The 14,331-nt window shown below is 41.1% G+C and overlaps 1 protein-coding gene across 1 annotated transcript in view; it reads right to left on the bottom strand.

Moving 5' to 3' along the window:
• Positions 1 to 14,331, bottom strand: part of LOC120051491 (netrin receptor UNC5D-like) — a 192,758-nt gene that overhangs the window by 77,170 nt on the left and 101,257 nt on the right. The window lies entirely within an intron of this gene.

Genomic DNA, 14,331 nt, shown 5'->3' on the forward strand with positions numbered 1-14,331 from the left:
TGGCTGTTGGTTTGGATTTTCCTGACAGATTTAGTACTGCGCACAATGAATGACAAGTTTCCACCACAAGCTCATTGGCTCAGATTGAGAAGATCTCAATTGCATACTCCTTGGCGTCCTCTCTCATCGTCTCCTTCTCAAAACCCATAGGATGAGAAAGCCAAAAGGTCCCTCCCCCCTCTGACCACCTCCACCAATGGGTTTTGAGAAGGAGATGGGAAGAGAGGACGAGAGGATTATACAATTTAGAATCTCCCAGAGATGGAAGAAAAATGGGATGCATATCCACACTTCGCTAGTGAAGAGACATGGCAGATGCGGGGAGCAAACGGCATGTCCCAGCAGCTCCTCCATATAACCCAAAGAAACTGTGAAAAGGGAAAACAATAGAGCCCGGTTCAAGATGAGAGTGAACCTCGGATTTGCACCAACAAACTGGAGAGGGCTAGCTAGTTAGCTAGCTCGTGTCATGACTCTCCTGTGACGACCTGAAGGATCAGGTTACAGTGGGTCCGCTCTACAGCATGCTCTCTCTTGTAGAGGAGGAGAGCGGGAAGTCCGCTGTTTTATGGCGGTCGTAAAATACGCTGCCTCTATGCTCTGTAGTGTTCGAGGTTGGAATGTAAACTGTGGAACACAGAGAGACACTTGGACAACAAAAGTTTAAATAATGAAGCAATATTTATATTTTTGAGAATGTGGGAGTGGTCCTTGGACACTTAAGGGTCAGTCATGTCGAGTGTGCTTCATTTGGTGATCTCATGAAGGACAGGAAACACATTACTGTGTCTTCGGTTGTGTACACTTCTCAATTATGGGGTTTGCATTTGAATGTGGTATAAAATATCTGATTGAATATTAAACTATTTGTGAGAAGATGTAATTTGATGCTGGCCTTCTAAATGAGATACTTGTTTAGATATAAAGTTTGAACTAGTCAGTGGCCACACCGCGTGAGTATAGACATTTACATCGGCATCATGGAAACGCCCCCTTCTTCCACAGAGTACAAAACCACTCGTCACAAAATTTACATTAGACCAGAAAATATGGAGCTGTTGCTACATGTTGAAATGGTTGGCAACTCTACAAAAGGACTAGACCAGAGAACGTGGAGATCATTCCCATGTTGAAATGGCTAAGAAATCTACAAACGAAAGAACAATTATTCAGGCTGCAGCTGTTTGAATACTTTAGTCTGGTAAATGCTTTCGATCTAAGAACATTTCCAATTGGTACTCTGAAGTATCCATTATAACAACCTACACCTCACACACACTTAGATCTCTGGTGGACAAACCAGAGGCTTTCTGTCAACTGACTATCCAGCAGATGGACCGGCGACCACAGAGAGGGACAACAAAGGTGTACACTTGTAAATATGTAAATTGCAATATCTTTTTGAATGAGCGGTTGTTCATGTTCTAAGTATAGGCATTTCCATGAGCGTAGTGTAGTCAACTGTATGTACTTGATTCCACTGAGTTTCCCGCTCTTGAGCGGTCCCCACCCCCTTTCCTTTGTCTACCAAGCCGTCATATCGGTTTCGTCCGCTAGAGACTTTTTCTTTGTATCACGTAGCAACCAATGTATGACCTATTGTGTGTGTGTTATTATAATTCTGCGATTGATTAAGTTAGTAAATAAATAATTAAGCCAATTTGTATATAGCTAATTCATGATTCTATGCTTGTGTTCGTGCAGATATCCAAGGGTTTGCGACGTTCAGTAATGAGACTGATGAGGTAAAATTCATTAATAAGCGACTGTTTTGATAGGATATGAAAAATCGGAATTCAGGAAATTAATTAATTAACTTGGGGGGGGAAAAAGACTCTTTAAACATTTTCCCGTGGTGCCCCAACTTCCTAGTTAATTAAAGTAACATGATTAGTTTAATCGCGTAATTAAATTACACAGAGAATCGTTGTCCGGGTTAGGGTTTGGCTGGGGTAGGCCGTCATTGTAAACAAGAATATGTTCTTAACTGACTTGCCTTGTCAAATAAAGGTAATATACATTTTTCTAAATTGAAAAGTGTTATAGCTACTATAAATGACTTGTTTTCAAGCTATGTTAGCAGCTAGCTAGCTAGTGACTGCGTCATTGGTTTGTTTCATTTGTATGAAATGTTGCTTTGCTATTTAGTTTTAATAAACTATGACTATATGTATTAATTTGTTATATTTCTTATCTCTGTGGTCTGAAAGCCACAAATCTGATTAGCTAGCTAGTGAACGTTACTTCACTTCACACTACTGTACTGGCACGGAATAGCCGTTATGACAAAAAAGCTATAGTTAGGAAATATATTTGAACAAAAATATTGCTTCTATTTCAGTTATGAAAGGGATCAATCGATATCAATACCTACCAAGCGTTGTGTGTTTCCAAACCCACCATTGTCAAGTACGGGAGCAGAAGTAAAAATGTATCATTGTATTTCCCCTAGCTAGCCAGGAATTGATCTATTAATAAAGTGTACATCTTCCAATAATAGGTATATGTCCACTCACGGCCAGTGTATTAGGTACACCAACCTGTTCCCGAAAATGGTTTGCTCCTACAGACAGTGAGTCACATGGCCGTGGCTTGCTATAGAAAGCAGGCAGACAGGCATCGAACTATTCAGTATCTCAGACCTCCGGGTCTTTTCACGCATGACAGTGTCTAGGGTTTACCGAGAATGGTGCGACAGAAAAAACACCCAGTCAGCGGCAGTCCTGTTGGCGAAAACAGCTTGATGAGAGGTCGAAGGTGAATGGCAAGAACTGTGCACGCTAATAGGTGGGCCACAAACAGGCAACGGCGCAGTAAAACAGTGGTGTGCAGAACGGCATCTCGGAATGCACAACTCGTCAGTCCTTGTCACGGATGGGCTATTGCAGCAGATGACCACACAGGTTCCACTCCTATCAGCTAAAAACAAGAAGAAGCGGCTCCAGTGGGCACACAATTACCAACACTGGATTATTGAGGAGTGGAAAAACATTGCCTGGTCCAATGAATCTGTTGCATCATTCTGATGGCAGAGTCAGCACTAGTCCATGGCCCCATCCTGCCTTGTGTCAACAGTACAGGCTGGTGGTGGTTGTGTAATGGTGCGGGGAACATTTTCCTGGCACACGTTAGGTCCCTTGATACCAATTGAGCAACGTGTCCATGCCCCAAAGAATTCTGGATGAAAAGGTGGGTCCAACCCAATACTAGATGGGTGTACCTAATAAACTGTCCACTCAGTGTAACTACACTATTTAGAAAAATGAACTACACAGGATTTACTTTGAGCATTGATGACATTATATCCCAATAGATTAGCATACCGCAGAGATATGACTATGTTGTTTCCCCAGTTGAGCTGTCTGGCCAAGGTGTAGACAGGCTGGAACCCTGGCAGCATTTCAATTACAACCATCGTCCAGCCTTGGAGAATGCAGAGGGCAACAAGATCTACAGTGCCTAGCAAAAGTATTCATCTCCCTTGGCGTTTTTCCTATTTTGTTGCGTTACAACCTGTAATTTAAATGGATTTTGATTTCATGTAATGGACATACACAAAATAGTCGAAATTGGTGAAGTGAGATGAAAAAAATTACTTGTTTCAAATTTTTTTTTAAACAGAACATTGGTGCATGCATATGTATTCATCTCTTTTGCTATGAAGCCCCTAAATAAGATCTGGTGCAACCAATTACCTTCAAAAGTCACATAATTACTTAAATAAAGTCCACCTGTGTGCAATCTAAGTGTCACATGATCTTCACACGATCTCAGTATAAACAGTATACACCTGTTCTGAAAGGTCCCAGAGTCTGCAATACCACTAAGCAAGGGGCACCACCAAGCAAGCGGCACCATGAAGACCAAGGAGCTCTCCAAACAGGTCAGGGCCAAAGTTGTGGAGAAGAACAGATAAGGGTTGGGTTATAAAAAAATATCAGAAACTTTGAACATCCCTCGGTGGGCCATTAAATTAATTTTTTTAAAGAATATGGCACCACAACAAACCTGCCAAGAGAGGGCCGCCCACCAAAACTCATGGACCAGGCAAGGAGGGCATTAATCAGAGAGGCAACAAAGATACCAAAGATAACCCTGAAGGAGCTGCAAAGCTCCAGAGCGGAGATTGGAGTATCTGTCCATAGGACCACTTTAAGCCGTACACTCGACAGAAGTGTGTCCAGAAAAAAAGCCATTGCTTAAAGAAAAAAATAAGCAAACACTTTTGGTGTTCTCCAAAAGGCATGTGGGAGACTCCCCAAACATATGGAAGAAGGTACTCTGGTCAGATGAGACAAAAATTTAGTATTTTGGCCATCAAGGAAAATGCTATGTCTGGCGCAAACCCAACACCTCTCATCACCCTGAGAACATCATCCCCACATTGAAGCATGGTGGTGGCAGCATCATGCTGTGGAGATGTTTTTCATCGGCAGGACTAAGAAACGGCAGGGACTGGTCAGAATTGAATGAATGATTTGTATTTATTTATTTATTTAACCAGGAAGGGCTCATTGAGATTTAAAATCTCTTTTTCAAGAGCGTCCTGGCCAAGATAGGCAGCACCAAGTCATTACAAAAATTACAGACAAACAACATGAAAAACTACAAGTAATCTAGTAAAAACTATAGAATTCACAAGAGTATAACAAAATCAAAAACAGCAAATTAAAAAGATTGACAGGTCAGGGAATCAGTCTCAAAATCATTCATCAGTGATTTAAAAATATCAATCGGGACAAGTTCTTCCAGTTTAAAAGTATTTTGTAAGGCGTTCCAAGACGCGCAGAGTACATAAAAGCCCTTTTACCAAATTCAGTTAGGACATTTGGAACAGTTAGCAGGATAAAGTCCGGCGAACGAAGAGAGTACCCACCACATTTCTGAACAATAAAAATGCCCAAATACAAAGGTAGTAAACCCAAAATGGCTTTATAAATAAAAGTATACCAGTGACTGAGCTTACGAGTGACTAGAGAAGGTCAGTCAACCCTGGTTTACGAAGTGCAGTGGTGCATAATGGTTTTGCAATTAATAATAATTGTGTCAATTGATCTCAAACACTGAGCGGAAGCATTCATATATAAAATATCCTCATAGTCTAGTAAAGGCAAAAATGTAGCTGATACTAGCCTCCTTCTGGCTTCAAAAGAAAAACAGGCCTTATTGCTAAAATAAAATCCCAATTTCAGCATACATTTTTTTGTAAGTTGTTGACTATATGATTTAAAAGAGAGGCCGTCATCAATTAAGATTTCAAGATATTTATATGACGTTACAGTCTAAATCTCATTGCCCTGACAGGTAATAATAGGTGAAAAGTTCAGAGGTCTATTTCTTGCTTTAGAAAACACCATTAGTTTAGTTTTCTCAGTATTGAGGATAAGCTTCAATTCACACAAGGTATGACGAACAGTATAAAAAGCAGTTTGCAAGTTCTGGAAAGCTTTTGTAAGAGACGAGGCACAACAGTAAATAACAGAATCATCAGCATAAAAATGAAGTTGCGCATTTTGGACATTTTTGTCTAAATTATTTATATAAATATTGAATAAGAGAGGACCAAGTACAGAGCCTTGGGGCACACCATTACAGACAGACAATTTAACAGACATGAGTATGGCGCTAAATACAGGGAAATTCTTGAGGGAAACCTGTTTCAGTCTTCCAGAGATTTGAGACTGGGACGGAGGTTCACCTTCCAGCAGGACAATAATCCTAAGCATACTGTTAAAGCAACACTCGAGTGGTTTAAGGGGAAACATTTAAATGTCTTGTAATGGCCTAGTCAAAGCCCAAACCTCAATCCAATTGAGAATCTGTGGTATGACTTAAAGGTTGCTGTACACCAGCGGAACCCATCCAACTTGAAGGAGCTGGAGCAATTTTGCCTTGAATAATGGGCTTGGCAATTAGATGTGCCAAGCTCATGGAGACATACCCTAAGAGACTTGCAGCTGTAATTGCTGCAAAAGGTGGCTCTACAAAGTATTGACTTTGGGGGGTGAATAGCTATGCACGCTCAAGTTCTGTTTTTTTGTCTTATTTGTTTCACAAGAAAAAATATTTAGCATCTTCAAAGTGGTAGGCATGTTGTGTAAATCAAATGATACAAACCCCCCAAAAATCTATTTTAATTCCAGGTTGTAAGGCAACAAAATAGGAAAAATGCCAAGGGGGGTGAATACTCTCGTAAGCCACTCTGTGTTAGTCGTCCTCTAGGTTGTGAAAAAGATTTGTATATGTAAAATTAAAAAATGTCCTGTTAGTATTTTCAACAGATGTCAATGCTTCAGTTCTGCACTAATACTAATGACATTCAATAGACAGAATAAATAAAATATTATTCCATCTGTCAGCTATTTAAGAAGTCTGCATAAGAAGACTCCCTGAAGTGCCACCAACAATGGCTGAGCTGCTACAACTTTGAGGACACGTCGCCACGCAACACAGGATGCGGTTAGCAAACCTTTGAGAGGGGAAGGACCTGAGCTTTCCCTATTGTTGTCAGATTTGGTGGCTCTCTGGAATTGTAAAAACCTACAGAGTACTGAGAAATGCTGTTGAAAGAGAGGGACTTACAACCAAACCTATAAATCATATAAAAATAAGGGAAGTGTGTGTGCACAACAATAAACTTGTGAGAAATATATTTGTGCATTCTTTATCTAGCATTTAGGCAACATTGTTGTACTTTTGGAATTGTTTTAGATTAATTTACATAAATGTACTTTCTTCCTGGATATCTACGATCCTGTAGGTTTCCCACAAGAGGGTAGATATGCAGGAAGGTGGATGGACTACCCCGTTGTAAATACTGTACAAAAAACAAGTCGGTCCGATTAGACAGATCGGGTCAAATAAAGGTTTATTAGGGAGATAAGCAAGAATACAAGGTTGTCTCTGTAACTTCAATAACAAAAGCACAGTGTGAGGAAACAATTAGGATAAAGTACTGAACTGATATCACCCTAACCAGGAACAAAATCACTAAGAAAACTACTTAGTAGTTGCATATGCCTAGCATAGATGCCTAGTAGATGGCATCTGAAGAATAAAGTACAGTGTAGTCTTGGAAAGTGTACAACTCATGTAAACATACATGGTAATACATAAATAGAATAGTGCAGTGGTGAAATGGCAGCAGTCGTGTGTTGTAAAGTGCAGGAGTCTAGATTGAAGTATTTAGCAGTCTGTGCAGTCATCTTAGCAGCCCTCAAGGTCTTCCTCTGCAATTCTTTCTGAAGCCTTGCCTGTGCCCCTTCCTCTAGCTAGACTCTTCAAAACTGGAATCCTTCAGAAAAAACACACGAACAACACTGTTAGGAAGTTGTAATGATTGAATGTGTTGTCTATGATTAGGCTACATCATATTAATACCAATTTCCTTGCCTTGTTTGATAAAAATTTACCGCCGCTTGTCATTATCATAAATGACTATTTGAAAAAAAAAACTAGTTTATTAGCTTGCAAGTAGATAGATAGCTAGCTAAGGACTACCATAGTTCTCGAGAATCCAAGGCAAGGGACCATACTAATGTTGGGCAATACCCAGTACAGTAGTATTGTCAGAAGGAAAAAGGATTACCGATGCATGCTAAAGCCAAAGTTATGTTCTGTAAATGCAGAGCTATGAGAGTCAAAATGCATTGTTTTACACTGCTTTTTCCACATGTTTGAAAGCTATCTAATTTACCAAGTTAGCTTGCTAGCTAACGTCAGATTGTGATCTAATATTATAAGATACACTGTAGCTGTAACGTTATTGCATGTCTCCAACATAAAAATACATGTAAAAAGATAATTATACCCAGTGTATCACATTTTCACCTGTTCTCAAGACATTGTAAAATGTAAATGATGAATCTTCTTTTTTTTTTAACTGTTTCCATAGCTGTTATCTATTGCATCCACGTTCAGTCCCGAATCTCCACCAGCATCAGATCGGATGCGGATGTACTGGATGTACCCAGGTCAGTGGTCACCAACCGGTCGATCTGTTGGCGGTAGGTGCATCTGATTCAGCTGCCCTGCACGCCTGGTAGGCAAAGTGTTCCCATTTTGAACCATTTTATGTGTCTGAAGGTACAAATTCTGCCTTTCCGGCAGGCCCAGAGAGCAAATCAAGCTCTGACAAATTGAAAACCCTAGTCATTGGCGACTCCATTACCCACAGTATTAGGCTTAAAACGAATCATCCAGCGATCATACACTGTTTACCAGGGGGCAGGGCTACCGACGTTAAGGCTAATCTGAAGATGGTGCTGGCTAAAGCTAAAACTGGCGAGTGTAGAGAGTATAGAGATATTGTTATCCATGTCGGCACCAACGATGTTAGGATGAAACAGCCAGAGGTCACCAAGCGCAACATAGCTTCAGCGTGTAAATCAGCTAGAAAGATGTCGGCATCGAGTCTCTGGCCCCCTCCCAGTTAGGGGGAGTGATGAGCTCTCGTGATACCTCACATCTCAAAATAGGGCTACTTAATGTTAGATCCCTCACTTCAAAGGCAGTTATAGTCAATGAACTAATCACTGATCATAATCTTGATGTGATTGGCCTGACTGAAACATGGCTTAAGCCTGATGAATTTACTGTGTTAAATGAGGCATCACCTCCTGGTTACACTAGTGACCATATCCCCTGTGCATCCCGCAAAGGCGGAGGTGTTGCTAACATTTACGATAGCAAATTTCAATTTACCCCCCAAAAATTATGTTTTCGTCTTTTGAGCTTCTAGTCATGAAATCTATGCAGCCTACTCAATCCCTTTTTATAGCTACTGTTTACAGGCCTCCTGGGCCATATACAGCGTTCCTCACTGAGTTCCCTGAATTCCTATCGGACCTTGTAGTCATAGCAGATAATATTCTAATTTTTGGTGATTTTAATATTCACATGGAAAAGTCCACAGACCCACTCCAAAAGGCTTTCGGAGCCATCATCGACTCAGTGGGTTTTGTCCAACATGTCTCTGGACCTACTCACTGCCACAGTCATACTCTGGACCTAGTTTTGTCCCATGGAATAAATGTTGTAGATCTTAATGTTTTTCCTCATAATCCTGGACTATCGGACCACCATTTTATTACGTTTGCAATCGCAACAAATAATCTGCTCAGACCCCAACCAAGGAGCATCAAAAGTCGTGCTATAAATTCTCAGACAACACAAAGATTCCTTGATGCCCTTCCAGACTCCTTCTGCCTACCCAAGGACGTCAGAGGACAAAAATCAGTTAACCACCTAACTGAGGAACTCAATTTAACCTTGCGCAATACCCTAGATGCAGTCGCACCCCTAAAAACTAAAAACATTTGTCATAAGAAACTAGCTCCCTGGTATACAGAAAATACCCAAGCTCTGAAGCAAGCTTCCAGAAAATTGGAACGGAAATGGCGCCACACCAAACTGGAAGTCTTCCGACTAGCTTGGAAAGACAGTACCGTGCAGTATCGAAGAGCCCTCACTGCTGCTCGATCATCCTAACTTAATTGAGGACAATAAGAACAATCCAAAAAGTATTTTTGATACTGTCGCAAAGCTAACTAAAAAGCAGCATTCCCCAAGTGAGGATGGCTTTCACTTCAGCAGTAATAAATTCATGAACTTCTTTGAGGAAAAGATCATGATCATTAGAAAGCAAATTACGGACTCCTCTTTAAATCTGCGTATTCCTCCAAAGCTCAGCTGTCCTGAGTCTGCACAACTCTGCCAGTACCTAGGATCAAGAGAGACACTTAAGTGTTTTAGTACTATTTCTCTTGACACAATGATGAAAATAATCATGGCCTCTAAACCTTCAAGCTGCATACTGGACCCTATTCCAACTAAACTACTGAAAGAGCTGCTTCCTGTGCTTGGCCCTCCTATGTTGAACATAATAAAAGGCTCTCTATCCACCAGATGTGTACCAAACTCACTAAAAGTGGCAGTAATAAAGCCTCTCTTGAAAAAGCCAAACCTTGACCCGGAAAATATAAAAAACTATCGGCCTATATCGAAATCTTCCATTCCTCTCAAAAAAAAATGAAAAAGCTGTTGCGCAGCAACTCACTGCCTTCCTGAAGACAAACAATATATACGAAATGCTTCAGTCTTGTTTTAGACCCCATCATAGCACTGAGACTGCACTTGTGAAGGTGGTAAATGACCTTTTAATGACGTCAGACCGAGGCTCTGCATCTGTCCTCGTGCTACTAGACCTTAGTGCTGCCATTGATACCATCGATCACCACATTCTTTTGGAGAGATTGGAAACCCAAATTGGTCTACACGGACCAAATTGGTCTACAAGTTCTGGCCTGGTTTAGATCTTATCTGCCGGAAAGATATCAGTTTGTCTCTGTGAATGGTTTGTCCTCTGACAAATCAACTGTACATTTCAGTGTTCCTCAAGGTTCCGTTTTAGGACCACTATTGTTTTCACTGTATATTTTACCTCTTGGGGATGTCATTTGAAAACATAATGTTAACTTTCACTGCTATGCGGATGACACACAGCTGTAAATTTCAATGAAACATGGTGAAGCCCCAAAATTTCCCTCGCTAGAAGCCTGTGTTTCAGACATAAGGAAGTGGATGGCTGAAAACATTCTACTTTTAACCTGTTTGGGCTGCAGGGGGAGTATTGAGTAGCCAGATAAAAGGTGCCCATTTCAAACGGCCTCGTACTCAATTCTTGCTCGTACAATATGCATATTATTATTACTATTGGATAGAAAACACTATCTAGTTTCTAAAACCGTTTGAATTATTTCTCTGAGTGAAACAGAACTCATTCTGCAGCACATTTCCTGACCAGGAAGTGGAAAGACTGAAATCGATGCTCTGTTCTACTTCCTGCCTATACATGGGCATGATACGTAAGAGTCTACGTGCACTTCATACACCTTCCCCTGGATGTCAAGAGGCGGTGAGAGAAGAAATTTCGTGTTTATCTTGGTCTGAGGTGGAATAAAAGCTCTTTGTATGACGTGACCGTCCATTTTCTGTTTTCTGGAGCGCGCGAAAGAGGACATGGATTTGCCTTCTGTTTAGCTGTCGTTATGGACGACTAATATCTCCGGCTATGATTTTATTTGATACATGTGACCATATCATCGTAAAGTATGTTTTTTCAATATAGTTTCATCAGATTATTGAAAATTTTTCGGGAGTTTTGCCGTGTTCCGTTCTCTTCCGTTTGTTGACTTGGAGAGCTTTGTGCCACTTGGCAAGTGCGCGTGCTAAATCGAGAGGGAAAATGAACGTTCTGAATCCAAACAACGACTGTTCTTGACAAAGGACACCTTCTACAACATTCTGATGAAAGATCACCAAAAGTAAGAAACATTTTATGATGCTAATTCATATATCTGTCGTGCATGTGAATTAGTCGTGGGCGCCCAACTTTGGGGTACTCAGCTATACCGAAGCTGGATGTCGTAATGAAGTTATTTTTTTAGAATTCTAACACTGCGATTTCATTAAGAACTAATGGATCTATCATTTCCTATACAACATGTATTTTTTACTTATGTTTATGAATAGCTATTTGGTCAGAATATGTGTGTCAGAAAACGTGTCAGAAAAATATCGTTGCTGTTTAGACGTTGTGGGAAAAAGATGCTACGTTAGCACAATGTGTAACCACTGATTTCAGCTCTAAATATGCACATTTTCGAACAAAACATAAGTGTATGTATAACCTGATGTTATAGGACTGTCATCTGATGAAGAAAATCAAGGAAAGTCAAAAATTATATATCTTTTGCTTGTTTGTTACGATCGCTAACTTTTGCTACTGGGAAATTGTCTGGAATCACAAGATGCCTGTCTTTCAATTGCTGTACACTATGTATTTTTCAGAAATGTTTTATGATGAGTATTTAGTTATTTGGCGTTGGTGTCTGTAATTATTCTGTCTGCTTTCGGTGCAATTTCTGATTGTAGCTGCAATGTAAACTATGATTTATACCTGAAATATGCACATTTTTCTAACAAAACATATGCTATACAATAAATGTTATCAGACTGTCATCTGATGAAGTTGTTTCTTGGTTAGTGGCTATTTATATCTTTATTTGGACGAATTTGTGATAGCTACTGATGGAGTAAAAAACTGGTGGAGTAAAAAAGTGGTGTCTTTTGCTAACGTGGTTAGCTAATAGATTTACATATTGTGTCTTCCCTGTAAAACATTTTAAAAATCGGACATGTTGGCTGGATTCACAAGATGTGTACCTTTCATATGCTGTATTGGACTTGTTAATGTGTGAAAGTTAAATATTTAAAAAAATATATATATTTTGAATTTCGCGCCCTGCACTTTGAGCTGGCTGTTGTCATAAGTGTACCGGTGTCGGGCTGCAGCCATAAGAAGTTAAACTCGGACAAAACAGAGATGCTTGTTCTAGGTCCCAAGAAACAAAGAGATCTTCTGTTAAATCTGACAATTAATCTTGATGGTTGTAAAGTCGTCTCAAATAAAACTGTGAAGGACCTCGGCGTTACTCTGGACCCTGATCTCTCTTTTGACGAACATATCAAGACTGTTTCAAGGACAGCTTTTTTCCATCTACGTAACATTGCAACAATCAGAAATCAGAAATTTTCTGTCCAAAAATTATGCCGAAAAGTTAATCCATGCTTTTGTTGCTCCTAGGTTAGACTACTTCAATGCTCTACTTTCCGGCTACCCGGATATAGCACTAAATAAACTTCAGTTAGTGCTAAATACGGCTGCTAGAATCCTGACTAGAACCAAAAAATTTGATCATATTACTCCAGTGCTAGCCTCCCTACACTTCCTGTTAAGGCAAGGGCTGATTTCAAGGTTTTACTGTTAACCTACAAAGCGTTACATGGGCTTGCTCCTACCTATCTTTCCGAGTTGGTCCTGCCCTACATACCTACACGTACGCTACGGTCACAAGACGCAGGCCTCCTAATTGTCCCTAGAATTTCTAAGCAAACAGCTGGAGGCAGGGCTTTCTCCTATAGATCTCCATTTTTATGGAATGGTCTGCCTACCCATGTGAGAGACGCAGACTTGGTCTCAACCTTTAAGTCTTTTTTGAAGACTTATCTCTTCAGTAGGTCCTATGATTGAGTGTAGTCTGGCCCAGGAGTGTGAAGGTGAACGGAAAGGCTCTGGAGCCATGAACCGCCTTTGCTGTCTCTGCCTGGCCGGTTCCCCTCTCTCCACTGGGATGCTCTGCCTCTAACCCTATTACAGGGGCTGAGTCACTGGCTTACTGGTACTCTTTCATGCCGTCCCTAGGAGGGGTGCGTCACTTGAGTGGGTTGAGTCACTGACGTGATCTTCCTGTCTGGGTTGGCGCCCCCCCCCCCCTTGGGTTGTGCCGTGGCGGAGATCTTTGTGGGCTATACTCTGCCTTGTCTCAGCATGGTAAGTTGGTGGTTGAAGATATCCCTCTAGTGGTGTGGGGGCTGTGCCTTGGCAAAGTGGGTGGGGTTATATCCTTCCTGTTTGGCCCTGTCCGGGGGTATCATCGGATGGGCCCACAGTGTCTCCTGACCCCTCCTGTCTCAGCCTCCAGTATTTATGCTGCATTAGTTTATGTGTCGGGGGGCTAGGGTCAGTTTGTTATATCTGGAGTACTTCTCCTGTCTTATCCGGTGTCCTGTGTGAATTTAAGTATGCTCTCTCTAATTCTCTCTTTCTCTCTTTCTTTCTCTCGGAGGACCTGAGCCCTAGGACCATGCCTCAGGATGACCTGACATGATGACTCCTTGCTGTCCCCAGTCCACCTGGCCATGCTGCTGCTCCAGTTTCAACTGTTCTGTCTGCGGCTATGGAACCCTGACCTGTTCACCGGACATGCTACCTGTTCCAGACCTGCTGTTTTCAACTCTCTAGAGACCGCAGGTGCGGTAGAGATACTCTTAATGATCAGCTATGAAAAGCCAACTGACATTTACTCCTGAGGTGCTGCACCCTCGACAACCACTGTGATTATTATTATTTGACCATGCTGGTCATTTATGAACATTTGAACATCTTGGCCATGTTCTGTTATAATCTCCACCCGGCACAGCCAGAAGAGGACTGGCCACCCCTCATAGCCTGGTTCCTCTCTAGGTTTCTTCCTAGGTTTTGGCCTTTCTAGGGAGTTTTTCCTAGCCACCGTGCTTCTACACCTGCATTGCTTGCTGTTTGGGGTTTTAGGCTGAGTTTCTGTACAGCACTTTGAGATATCAGCTGATGTACGAAGGGCTATATAAATAAATTAGATTTTGATTTGAAGTGTACTATAGACCTACTACTGACCAATCAGATGGTTCAGATTACCGTGTCTGTAGGTGTAAAAGAAAGCTACAGCAAAG

The sequence above is a fragment of the Salvelinus namaycush genome, chromosome 1, assembly GCF_016432855.1.
Source record: "Salvelinus namaycush isolate Seneca chromosome 1, SaNama_1.0, whole genome shotgun sequence".
NCBI classification, from domain to species: domain Eukaryota; kingdom Metazoa; phylum Chordata; class Actinopteri; order Salmoniformes; family Salmonidae; genus Salvelinus; species Salvelinus namaycush.